At 40.3% G+C, this 13,851-nt stretch overlaps 1 long non-coding RNA gene across 1 annotated transcript in view; it reads left to right on the top strand.

Moving 5' to 3' along the window:
• LOC117363024 overlaps nucleotides 1–13,340 on the top strand; it is a 54,306-nt gene extending 40,966 nt beyond the window's left edge. The window contains exons 2-3 of the long non-coding RNA XR_004539964.1: nucleotides 12,026–12,251; nucleotides 13,206–13,340. This is a non-coding gene — a long non-coding RNA (uncharacterized LOC117363024). The remainder of the gene's footprint in view (nucleotides 1–12,025; nucleotides 12,252–13,205) is intronic.
• The last annotated feature ends 511 nt before the right edge of the window (nucleotides 13,341–13,851 follow it).

Consider the following 13,851-nt stretch of genomic DNA (forward strand, 5'->3'; position numbering starts at 1 on the left):
GGGAAATCCTGCATTATCAGGGCCAGCTACCTACCTGGGGACCGCGCCTGTCCGTTTCTCGCGGAAGAGGGGGTCACGGATTTCGTAGGGGGTGAGCCCCTGCCTCCGATCGAGGTGGTAATAATCCATCTAGAAGTACTGGATGTTTTAATTGCGGAGACCCTGGTCACTGGCTTAATCAATGCCCATCTGGCCGGTGCCCAAAGCCGCCCTTCGGACGGACTTTGGTGCAAAGAGGGGAAACCCTGTATACCAGCTGCCCTTGTTATTGTTGACATGTTCTTCCGATAACCTGAAGTTTTTTCCCACTACAAATGAAACTGCTCAGACTATGGTGAACATTTTACTTCGCGAAATCATCCCTAGGTGGGGATGTCCCACACACATCAACTCAGATAATGGTCCTGCTTTCACTGCCAGAGTAAGCAAAGATTTAGCTATCGCACTCCGCATTGAGTGGAAATTTCATCTCCCATATCACCCACAGAGTTCCGGTATTGTCGAACGCATGAACAGGACTATTAAAGACAAAATCTGGAAAGCCACAGCTGGCACATTTGTGATTTGGAAAAAATTCCTTCCTATTGTTTTATCTGAAATTAGGATGTTGCAAAATTAAAAATGTATTTTTCCTTTATTTTTCTTAGCAGCGGTTCGGATATATGCATGGCCATCCCAGTTTTGGCACAAGGATATTTCTGGTGTTTTCCAGGGATCCTCTTTGTCACTGCAGAGATAAAGACGATCCAAAGAGACATTAGCTTTTCTAAATATAAGATGGTTATGCTATGCATTATTTGTCCATATACTTTACTCATGTGTTCATGTTTGTTTTGTTTTTCTATAACAATGTGTTTATTTCCAGAGATAAGTTCAGCTCTGAACACTTGACCGATGGAAGAATAGTTTCCAGCATAGAGCTATGTGTTTTGTGTTTTGTCTGTGCCATGTGGTCTGTGTTTTGTCTACTTGTTTTGGTTTGAGGGGTACCCCAGGATACATAGCATTGGCCATTTCTAGAGCTCTATTCCCACCTTTTACTAGCCCAAATGCGCAATGTTCTTTTTTCCTATACTTTGCATATGCTAAATGTAGCTTAGTTAGGGGTAATATTTTTAAGAAAAGGTTTTGCTCTATTCTATGGTGATATGAACCATTCAGTACACATTTCTGACATAATTTTTTTTAAATACATTCAGCACAGAATTATGGTCTCTCTGAATTGCCATAATAGTTATATGCAGCACACAAAAACATATCTTTTTGGAATGTCTGATTAAGAACCTTAAGTACTTGAATATTGTCTCTTTTTGCCATAACTATAACAAGTAAATGTATTAATATTGTCACATGTTGCCACATTCAGTACAGGCAACCTGGTCTCTCTCTCTCTCTCTCTCTCTCTCTCTCCATTCAGTACAGGCAACATGGTTTCTCTCCCGTTTTCTATCTCTTATTTGGATCACACTGAAATATAGCTGCTGAATGATATCGGGACTCTTTTCAAATCCCTCCCTGTATGCACAGACATCATTTCATCTCAAGGGTGAACACCACTAGTTTCCAGTGACTTGACAGATCCTGTGCACATTTCAACCCAAGCGTGCATCTCACCAGTTTAAAGAGACTGTAATTCATCTTCCTGCACTTTGACTACAAAGACATTTACACAATGTTTCCTGTTCATCGGATATAGCCACCTTCCTAAGAACGCTTTGCTGTACAATTCCACCTATTTAACCTATTCTATGGACATTCCAGACTTTATTTCATATGCTGTACATCTACTACCTCTTGGTATGGGCAATGAGACATTTCATAAGCTGCTGAACTTTATTTAACAACTTAAGAAAACCTCCAAAGAAGTGAATCATACTATCACTTTTGAAAATGGACAGATTGCACAAAATTTGCTCCGAGATGCTCATGTCTCAAGCTTTGGAACTTTTCTTTGAGTATTCGCCCACTGCAAACCGTGTATTTAATGTTTTAATTCACCCTATCATTATCTTAATTATTGTACAAATTTTGCTATGTATTGTTATGATTCTCCTTTGCTATAGAGTGAAACACGTGTACATTTCTTTTCTCACAAGGTTCCTTCTAGTTTTTAAGGCAGTTATACATGAATTTCCAGTATCTTCTCTGACACTTGCTAATTTGGTTCTAATTTGGTTTTAATTTGGCATGGCCTATTGCATTACCATTACCAGGGTCAGAGATAATATTATCCCATATCCCATACTTACATACTCTCTTATGACATCTTTGTACCTTTTTGCCTGGGCCTCCTGAGAAAGTTTCCTGCATCCCTTATGCACCGTTCATTCGCTCAACGATGGGTAAGATATAGATACGACCTATGCAACCTAAGACAGAGGTTTGAACTCATAATGGGAACTGTTCATCTTCATAGCTTGGAGGACAGGGGACGTGCTGATATACTGTTAGAGATTGGCAAGGCATAAGCGAGGCAAGCTGGCTAAGGGTACCACAAGTTTGCTTTCATTTCAAAGAATATGGAAGATGTCAGCATAGCTGTTGCAGGCGTTCAGCATTTTGGTTGGCATAGCTGGTGTCAGCCAAGGCCTATGGGAAATTGTATCAATCTGACTCTGGCATGGGGATGCAGATAGACCCTGAGGGCAGGAAGACGGTTTCAAGTAGTCCTGATTAAATCATGATTAGCTAAAATGTGTTAATGTATTAATCAGAAACTATTGTCCGAGGCATACTGGAAATTTAACTACATCCTCGTATTCTTTTTTGGAAATTATAGGTATGCTTCACTGTTGCAGCATTATATTTTGCTTTAGGTGATATTTACTGGCTCTGTGGAGACCTCCGGCTCCGTGTTAAACTACCCAGCCAGTAGATAGGCCAGTGCGCTTTAGCTATACATAGATGAGATAGGGGTCCCAAGAGGGGTCCCAGATGAATTCAAGGCCCGAGACCAGGTTAAGGCTAGGTTTGAGTCCCTTATTACTATCAATAAGAATGTTGATTGGATTAATTACATTTATTATAATCAGCAACGCTTTGTTGGGTGTCTGTAAAATTCTCCCCAGTACTTTATTATCTGCACTCTTGTTGCTTATGTAATTTTTAGACTGTTCCTGTGCTATTTGACTCGAATTACAGCCCCTAAAAGCCCTCCTCAAGAGACATATATAGAATATCTCTCCCTCCACGCTCATGCTGTGCATTTATGATGTCATTTTCATGACGTAAGAGGGGATTGAAAGGAAAGGATAAGTTTTCTGTCTCTGTCTATGCTGGAAGTAATCAAATGCAGAATGTTCCTGTTTACTCTCTTGATGGTTTGGGAAGAGGTCATTTAATCTATGTTAACGAAGTTAGTTGTCTGAAGACAACCCCCCTGCCATGTACATATCCTGCTCATGCACCCCCTGCCTCTCTTGTCCATCCCCCTTTTCCTGTGATGGTTACCACTGACCCATGTGAAGGATATATAACTGAATGTACACTGATAATAAAACAGGCTATCCCTTTAGAACAGTCTGCGTATCTTTCTTTCTAAGGGGAATTGCCTCCAGATGTCTGAAATAGATGATAGAATGTTTGCAGGACGATTTCGGGACCAAGAAACGGATCTTGTTCGTTTCATCCTGCTTTATGCAATGTGGGTTCCAAGAACACATACATAATAAAGTACACAAAATACACACATTACAAATACATATACATACAAACACAATCTTAGCTAAACAACCCAGTCTGGCATCAACATACACAAATTCTCTTACAAAATGCTTAATGCATTATCTGCAAAGAATAAATTTTATTTTATTTATTTTAAAACTTTCTATTCTGCTTGACCTAAGCGGATTACAAATTACATACAAAGTCGAGCAGCAAGTACCGTAAACACATTAGCAAGCTTAATCATTCATTTGGTTTTAACATCATCAGAAAGGTTTCAGCTGAAAAAAAAGCCTGAACAAAAAAGGTAAATTTTCAGAGATTTTTTTTTTAACTCTTCAGATCATGATAGTCTCAATGACCCATTTAATTAATTCCATAATCGAGGGCCTGCTACCGAGATTGCTGCCCTCCATCTTTTTTTGCAATGTACCTCACGTACGTTCCCAAGGCTCAACCTCATAGCGGATTCGGATCTCAGAGAACCAGATGTTAAATATTTTCTTATGACTTGCATTAGGTATCAAGGCACCTTTTCATGAATTACTTGATGTAGAATCATCAAGATTTTATTTTTAATGCAGTGGTGTAGTAAGGGTGTTCGGTGCCCGGGGCGATGGTGCCCCTCCCCCATACCTTTTTAACTACTTTGGCATGAGCAGCATGCCCATGTTGGTGTCAGCTCGCTCTCTGACATCACTTCCAAGGCTCTGGTCCCAGAAGTGGCGTCGGACAGAGCGTCGGTGCAAACGCAGGCAGTAACCTCACCCCGGGGAAGTAAAAAAGGTACGGAGGAAGGCAAAGGGCACGCGGCAAGGAGAGGAGCTGGGGTAGGAGATGAGGGGTGCCACACCCTTAGGAAGATGACGCCCAGAGAGGACCGCCCCCTTCCCCACCCTCCCCTTACTAAACCACTGATTCAGTGTTAAATGCTACAGGTAGCCAATGTAGTTGTGTCAACACTGGGGATACATGTTGATATCGAAATACCCCAGTGTTCTTCATTAAATCAGGGCTTAATATGTTCTAATGAGGGCCTTTCCCATGCACTAAGCCCTAAATGAGGAACTCAGTTACTCAATTTTGATTTGGGCTCAACATGAAAATTGGTCATGCCATGGCTTTACTCATGTTTTCCCAGAGATGGCCACCTAGATATGAAAATAAACAAGACAACCATGCTTACTTTGTTTAGCTGTTATAAAACATTCTAATTCACAACTTCAGATATAATGTTCAAGTCAGTTGCATTTTTGTACTCCTATTAAAGGGTCAGGATAAAGTATCTGGCTCCTGTGTAATGATGTTTCAAATTAAATAAGTAAATAACATGTAAATAGCATAAGGATACTAATATTTTGGAATGTTGTCATATTGCAGGAGCACTATATAACATTGGTCCAAAAATAATTAAAACATTATTGCTTATTTTATTGTGAAATAAAATAGCAATTATTGTGGTAGCTCCACTGAGCATAATTGAGCTAAGAAAACCATTGTGCTAATTACCATGGTATCTCTCATAGTCACCCTGTAATTATTATGGGTCGCTGCCATATTCTACAGTGATGAGATATTAATTGTGTGATCTTATCCTAATTGCTTATTAGAATGTTTGGGGTTTGGTTTTTTTCTTGCAAGCATTTTCATTATTAAGAAAGGAATACAATATGGACAGTAGTCATTTCTGGGTGAGTTTGCCTATATACATTTAGGCCCATATTCTATAAAAGGCGCCATAAGTTAAGAAAAGTCCATAGTCTGCTATGAGAAAGACATGGGGGAAGCCACTGCTTGCCCTGGATCGGTAACATGGAATATTGCTACTATTTTGGTGATGACCTGGATTGGCCATCGTGAGAATGGGCTACTGGACTTGATGGATCATTGGTCTGACCCAGTGAGGCTATTCTTATGTTCTTAAGTCATTTAACCCCCACCCCACCCTTAAAATCATTTAAAACAAAAAACATAGATGCCTGGAGGCACCTGCAAACTTAGCACCTACTGTAGATCATGTTTACAGTAGGGCCTCAGGATGCCTAAGGTTGAAGTAGCATGGCTAATGCTGGAAACAACTTTAGGCACTGCTGTAGATGCAATTAATGTCAAACATAGACACCGGAATGTAGGCCTCGAAAACCCGGGCCTATGTTTTCTGCACCTATGGTTGAAGTAGCCATAATTCCACAAACAGTGCTGTTGGGTGACTGGCACACATTCATCGGCTGACTTTTAGGTGGCCACCGATAAGGGCACAGTTTGTAGAGTCTGGCCCTTAGTAGCTAGAAAGTGAAAAGCATCGTATTTGAATTTAACAGACAATCATCAAGAACATAATATATTTAGCATGGTCCTGAATAAAGCAATTTAGGGCTAGATTCACTAACCTGCTTGAATCGAAACAATCCGTTTCCGATTCGGGCAGGTCTGACTGATTCACAAATCAGTCATATTCAAATGGGGGCGATCAGAGGAACGCCCCCATTTGCGAGCAGGAATCACAAATGTGCGATCCACGCTCATGTGCAGACCCTGACAGTAGTGAGAGGAGAAGCAGCTCATGTCACTGCTGTCAGGGCTCTGCCCAGATCTCTCCTACCTGTTCATCCCGACGCTGACTCCCCCGACTCTCCTGCTCTCTGCCGCCCTTCCCCGCAGTGTGAGCCTGTGGTTTTAAAGTGGGGCTGCACTGCGGGGAATGGCGGCAGAGAGCAGTAGAGTCGAGGGAGCCCGAGATAATAGCCCACCCACCGGCCCAACACTACTGCCTGGCCCAACACTCCGCCCCCCATACATATAAGTTGGGAGCAGGAGGGGTACTCAATCCCTCCTGCTCCAATGGCCTCCCTCCTGCTACAGGCCCCACTGGCTCAACTGCTGCACCCCCGACTGGCCCCATAGGACACATGACCAGCCCACCCCAGGCTGGGCCCTTCCCACCTGCCCCGCGTACCTTGTGAATGTTGGGAGCTGGAGGGGTGCCCAGTCCCTCCTGCTCCTTAGGCACCCAGGATCCATCTTCGGAAGCAGGAGGAATCACACAGTCCTCCTGCTTCTGCTGCTGCCGGCCACTACGCAATAGCGGCCTTAGGCCATACCCCAGAGCATCATCTGATGCACGGGAAGGGGCTTAAGGCCCTGATTGGATGAGGCGCCTCGGGCTCCTCTCCTCCTCCTCTGGGAGGCGCCCAAGGCGCCTCAGCTAATCAGAGCCTTAGGCCTTTAAATGGAGCTGGAGAGTCAGAAAGCCATTTTTGACTGGTCCCCAGCAGTTGCTTTTGGGGTTGATCGGCTAGCCCTAAGTTGCTTTATGGAGATTTTCTTTAGTGAATCGCATCCCTGTCCACTTTGCAGGTGTTTCTCCTCATTTGCATGCATGGATTCGAAGCAGATCGCAGGAGAGGTTAGTGAATAGTGTAGGAGGGAAATCTGGTCGCAAAGGGGTCGCAAACCAATCGGTACATGATCAGTTTACTTTGTGAATCTAGCCCTTATTAACAAGGGGCCCCCAAAGAGAATTTTAACTGTCTTTCCCCACAAAGAAGATCAAATGAGGTATACTAGGTAAGCCTCGAAGGGATTAAGGCCTATAGAAAGTAATAATAAATCATACAGGAAACAGGGAGACACATTAGAGCAATTTAATTAATGTAAAATTAAGGAAAAGTAAATTAAACAATGATGGACATTGGACATTATCCTAGAAAATCATGTGTGTGAATACTCAGAGTCTTGGTAGAGATAAACTTTGGTATAGTTGCAATCAGTAAACAATGATTTTAATGAAATCAAGATTTGGAAGCTATCATCTTTGAGAAAAAGGGAGGGGAAGATGGCTTATTATATTGGGATAAGTGTTATAACCAGCCAAGGCTTGCAGATGAATGGGCCAACATGTAAACTCCCTATAGCTTTCATTTGGAAAATGTGGACTAGTGGGGTAATGTAGTATATCATACTTATTTCATTTTCTATACCATTCTCCCCAGGGAGCTCAGAGAGAAATATGTCTTCTGCTCCTTTCATCTCCTCTTCTCTCTTCTCAGAAAGACTTACCTTGGACTATTCCTCTCTCTATATATAGGTTTGAATTGTAAGGGTCTGCAACAGGCCCTTTGACGCTAACACAGTAATCAGATTAACCTGGTGACCTTTAGAGCTATTCTACCTTCCCCCACAGATCCTTAACAGAGCTCCCATTTTTTTCCACCATACCATATGAAGTACAATTTCTGCCCTGCCTGGTCATAGACTTCATAAATTCCAATACACTACTATCATTTCATCAGCACGGCTATTTCTCTGGCACTGTCCTCCCTCTGTAAAAGAGGGGCACTGTCCCAGGTCTTTTACAACATCCATGTCACTGCTAGCATGTGACAAAACAACTTTATATTTGACCATTGTTAAGCTAGGTTTGGTCAAAACATACTGCTATGTGTTCTATCAGGCTAGGAAGCCCCGCCAAATTATGTGACGTGGCTCCAATCTCCCCTAAATTAGGGTGGTTGAGGTGGAAGAGAGCAGTTGGAAATGCAGGAAAACTCGAGATTATGCACTTGCCAACTCTCCTCTTCATGCTCCTAGTCTCTACCTTTGACAACACCTCTTAGACTTCCCCCTTTTAAAAATAAACAAGCAATGTTTTGTGGGGCTAGAATCCAAACATTTCCAGATGTGGCAAGAGTAACACAATTTAGACGAAAAGCATTTTTAGCTTTGAAATCTAAGGTAGTGGAATCTAGTGCCACATTTATTCTGAAATTTCCGTGTAAGTGTTTGGTAACCTTTCATGATAAGGATTACGCCTTTTTTGATCCTATTCAATTAGAGTATTTTCTTGAACATTCTTAGAAACCTCCTTCTTTATAAGTTGGGGTGGAATATTCTTTTCTAGGTAATGATAATTTCAATAAATAAGGAGTTTAAATAGTTAATGCCTCTATAAAAGTTAAGGGTATGGTTAGCCCTTATTGATTACCAATTTTATTTTCTTATGTAATGCAATACTTTCTCCTCAATGATGTGGGCTTGATGGGATTTCTGATTTTCTACGACTGATTTAAGTTGTATTAAGAATAATGATATCTTTACATATTTTGTATAAATTCCCATATCTTGTATACTTGATTGGATACGTTTATAAATTTCAATTTATATATATATATATATATATATATATATATAAAGACTTCTCTTCATTCCTAACTGCCACTACCTACCCACTTCTAATACCCTGTTACATCCCATTTTATTATTCCTGTTTTAACCTGCTTAGACCTACCTATGACTCAGCCCCTTCTTTCCTACCTGTTTCTATTCCCCCTCCCTCTCTGCCCAAAACCCTGTCCTCAATTATGTGCCAGGCCGTCGCCAATTTATGTTTCTGACTTTCCTATGTGGCAAGGTCACCTACATATAGGCGACACCTTCTGGCACAAGGGCTAATGTTTGGGTATATAGTTGGGAACAGTAGATTTTGAGTGGGTTTTAAAGGGCTCACCACACATTACAAGGTGGTTACGATGAGATTTATACCAGGAATCTTTTATCTAAAGTTCACTGATATGTCCCCTGAAGTATCCCACTGCTTTGCTGGATGTCTGTATGACCAATCTACTAAAAATGCTTGCATTTCCTATATCCCAATGACTTGTTTGTACGTTTTTCTTTTGTACAAAGATAGATGCAGATCTGAAAAATGGCAATTTTCAAAAAACAAACTAAGAAAAAACAAGTCAAGATAGATGTTTTACAGTTTTGAAAATGAGTACAGTGGTATTGAATTTTTGCGTGTCTTCTGTAAAATGTCTAAACTCCGATTTGGACATCTGTCATCATCTATTGGTTAAAAGCAGTCTTCTGTGCAGTGACAGCATATGCAAATGTATACCATCTGGCCCAGGTGATTTGCTACTCTTCAGTTTGAGAAATTGTACTAATAGATATTCCAGATTTACAGAGATTTGTTTAAGTTCCTCTTCCTCATCCATTAAAAAGCAATTTCTGGAACCAGTGCCTTTTCCACATCTTTCTCAGTGATGACTGATTCAAATACTGTAATTCATTTAGGACTCCTTTTACTAAGCTGCGATAGCGGTTTTAGCGTGTGTTTAGTGTGTGCAGAATTGCCGCACATGCTAGACGCTAACGCCAGCATTGAGCTGGCATTAGTTCTAGCCGTGTAGCACGGGTTTAGCGCGCTAAAATTCTGTGTGCACTAAAAACGCTATCACAGCTTAGTAAATGGAGTCCTTAGTTTCTCCACTATAGTCTTGTCATTCCTGATTGCCCCTTGTACCCCTCGGTCATGCACATAAATTTACATGGAAATAACATATAAATAACAGGTATGTGAGACGTACATATTTTTTTCAAAATATAAGCATTATCGCAACTTTGGAGAAAGCAAAGCATAAAATACAAAATTATGGGGATGCACTAAACCATATTCCAAGCATATTTATAACCTGTAGGTAGTATATTAAAGGTTATATTGCATACATAAAATAAATAGATAAATGAAAATAAAATTAACCATAAAGCACTGTTTCTATCGTTAATCTCCCTAGAGAGAAACATTCTCATCCCTTACTGCAGTCATTCAGAAATACCCTCCACAAGAAAAGATAATATAAAGGAGAATTAAAGTGCAACCAATTAAGAAAACCTGCTGATAATAAATTTGCTTTCAAGTAGCTCTTAAGTAGCTTTGCTTTTTCTGATCCCATTAATAGTTTATTTTCTGGTCAGCTGCACTATTGATCGCTTTGCACTGAAGCTATTTCTTCCTCATTAACTGTCCAAACTTTCTTTGCCTCAATTTCCCTCAGACAAAAAGTGACACAAAATCATGTGAGACATGTTGCTTAGCAACAATCCTATTTCTAAAAAGATAATGGTTGAGCACATCTTCTGTTGGGGGAGGTCAGTATTTCCTCTTTCTTTAGTAAGTTTTTTTTTTCTTCTCAAGATTAAAATGATAGCAACTCTTAAAATTATGCAGTCTAATAGGTCATAGATATCCACTTGCCTTTTACTCCGACATAAAATCCTACTTTAATTTTCTTTTAGGGACCAGGCCTGAGACATCATTATAAAGATACTTGTGAGGAGCAAAAGTTTGTGAACGCCACTATTCTGTCCAAATTTCAGAGCAAGAAACATTTTTTAATGAAGTACATGCACAAAAATACTGTAGTTGTTGACTAGTCCAAAATTAATACAAATAAGCAAAGTTTGTGGCTGTTAAAGCCTTTTTTCAGTATTTTGAGTGTTGTCCTTTCTTGTTGAATACAGCTTGGATTCGAGCAGGCATCAAATGGCATAGCTACTGCCAGTATTCCGGAATGATCTGAGTTGTCCACACCTGTTTTATTTTGTTCTCCAGATTTTCTAGTGATGATGGATGCATGTCAGCCACAGCTCTCTTCATTATCACCCATGCATTCTCGATTGGATTGAGATCGGGAGAGTTTCCAGGCCCTGGAGCCAGTAAATGATATCCAGATGACGCTATCCATGCTTTAACTGCTTTAGTTGTATGGCATGGTGCTCCGTCATGCTGAAAATGATTGGTACCATGTATGGACATGAATACTGGTAACTTGTCTTTCAAAACCTACAGGTAAACTGGTCCTGTCATGGTTGTTTTTCTGCCTGGACTCTATATAGCTGACACCTTTAATGAATCTCTAAGGGAAGCCTCAGCCCCACCACTCCACCGCAAAGCCACTTTTCAAATTGTGGGAAGCTTTACGTGGTGCCTCATCATTGGCTGTCCGCTTACTTGTAGTGAAACATTCCTTATACTAGTTTTTTTATGCAGTGTGAATATATAAATTTTGTGTTGCGTTAGTCGCATTAACCTAGGGGTCAGACTCCTAGTTTTCGGCTGTGATACAAGCTAAGTATAAACTTACCATATAAGCACTTTATATGTATACGTATTTATTTGAGGAAATGCGACTAACGCAACACAAAATTTATATATTCACACTGCATAAAAAAACTAGTATAAGGAATGTTTCACTACAAGTAAGCGGACAGCCAATGATGAGGCACCACGTAAAGCTTCCCGCAATTTGAAAAGTGGCTTTGCTGTGGAGTGGTGGGGCTGAGGCTTCCCTTTGAGATTCATTAAAGGTGTCAGCTATATAGAGTCCAGGCGATAAAAAGTTTACACGAGATAGGACTGGACATCAAGTAATTTTCTAATTCATGCCATAGAATGGTTGTGTTTCTGGGCATCATCCAGATTCCAGCTCGTCCATGTGCCAAAATTGCACCCAAACCATCACTTTTTCACACTGCTTTACTGTAGGCACCACATATTTTGCATTGTACTTTTGTTTTGCAGGTCTCCAAACCCTCCCAGTGTAATTCTTAAACTGAGTGAATATGGCTTCATCACTAAACATCACTTTCTTTCAATCTGAAGACTTCCAACTTCTGTATTTGTTGCATAACTGAAGACGATCGGCAATGTTCTTGGCAGACAATGAAGGGTGTTTTGCTGGACAACATGACTTCAGACCACCATCAAACAATCTGCAACAAATTGTCCATCTGCTCAGGTTCTGAAGGTAAGATGGTAAGCGAGAACAGAGTCAGGTGGCATTGATACGAGGAGATAACTTTGCAGTCATTATAATTTTCCGATCATCCCGGCTGGTTGATGCAGGAGGGCAACCACTCCGTTGCCTGGAATAAAAGGATCCATTAATTGGCAAATGATTTTTTTTTTAATACAGCTGTAACGGATCATTGGACTAATAATAAATTTAAAATTAAAATCATGTTGATGCTAGTAAACAGTTTTAATTATTTTAAGATTTTCACATATTTAACTAGATAACTCAGGTAGAGTATTATGAACGCATTTAATATAGTTTATCAAATTTGAAGATAAGTTTGTTTTGATATTTTATATTTAATAGTTGAGTAAGAGCACTATGAATGAATTAGCTCAGCACTTTAAATCTCAAGATAAAATTGCCTGACACGCATGTGCCATAGCGATTCAATAGACAACGAACATAGTTGTGTTATATCAAGACGCATGCATGCTGAAGACGCTAAAAGGAAAACGCAGTTTGAAAAAACTGCCAACATAGGTGAAGGTTGGTCAACAGAAGGCGGTAGAAGGAACCGCATTGACAAAAGTTTGCCAAAAAGCATTAAAAAGTTAAGTGAGTACAAATCATGTGTTTTATAAAAGTACGGGAGTTCTTCACATAGTTTTTAACTAATGGGAAGGTGTGATAGTATTTAGATGTAATAGCATTTTAGTATTTTAGTATTTTGGCATGCGTACACATTCAAAAAAAGTGCGGTGGCTTTAAATATAGGCTCATTGGAATGTCCAATGTAGTATCTCTATAGTTTTTAAGATTAAGATCCTATAATGAACCAACCTAAATACTAGAAAAATGACGATATAGTTAAATTTAAAATTTAAAAATTTGAAAAAGAAAAAATGAGTTCCTTTTGTAATGAGAAATTTTTCTTCAGTAACACAAGGTTTCTTTTCACGATAGAATGGTGGATTCGAATAAATGGCCGTTTTGACAATCTCCTGAAGAAGCTCAGTTGTGAGATAAACAGAGATGTTCCGTAAAGCTATGAAATCTAAAATACCGGGTCATTCAACCACCTCCATTGGGAACCTCAGGCATCCATGCTAAATAAGCTAAGTACATAGAAACGCTAGAAAGTCCTTGGAACCCATAAGTAGTGGCTAAATTATATTTTAGCCTTAAAAATAAGATGGTGACTGGGATTACAAAAGAAAGACTAATACTCTATAAAAAAGAAATAAAAAGAAATATACCATATTTTTTGCTCCATAAGACATACCTGACCATAAGATGCACCCTAAATTTAGAGGAGGAAAGCAAGAAAAAAAATATTCTGAACCAAATTTTCCCTGCCAGACTCTGCACCCTGTCCCCCCTCCGTGACAGGCTTTGTACCCTGTCCCCCCTCTGGTGGTCTGGTGGTAGGCAGGGAGAGGGCACAGATGTCAAGGCTGGTCTGGGGACCTTCAGTCCGACGTCAGAATTGACATCGGGGATAAGGCTTCTGGGCCGGCGGCATGCAATCACTGCACCCGCCTGTCCTTTCCTTTCCTCTACTTATGCGGGCAGGAGCAGAGCCCAGGAGCAGCGGCAGCGGGCGGCAGTC

Source organism: Geotrypetes seraphini, chromosome 1 (genome assembly GCF_902459505.1).
Source record: "Geotrypetes seraphini chromosome 1, aGeoSer1.1, whole genome shotgun sequence".
Lineage (NCBI taxonomy): Eukaryota > Metazoa > Chordata > Amphibia > Gymnophiona > Dermophiidae > Geotrypetes > Geotrypetes seraphini.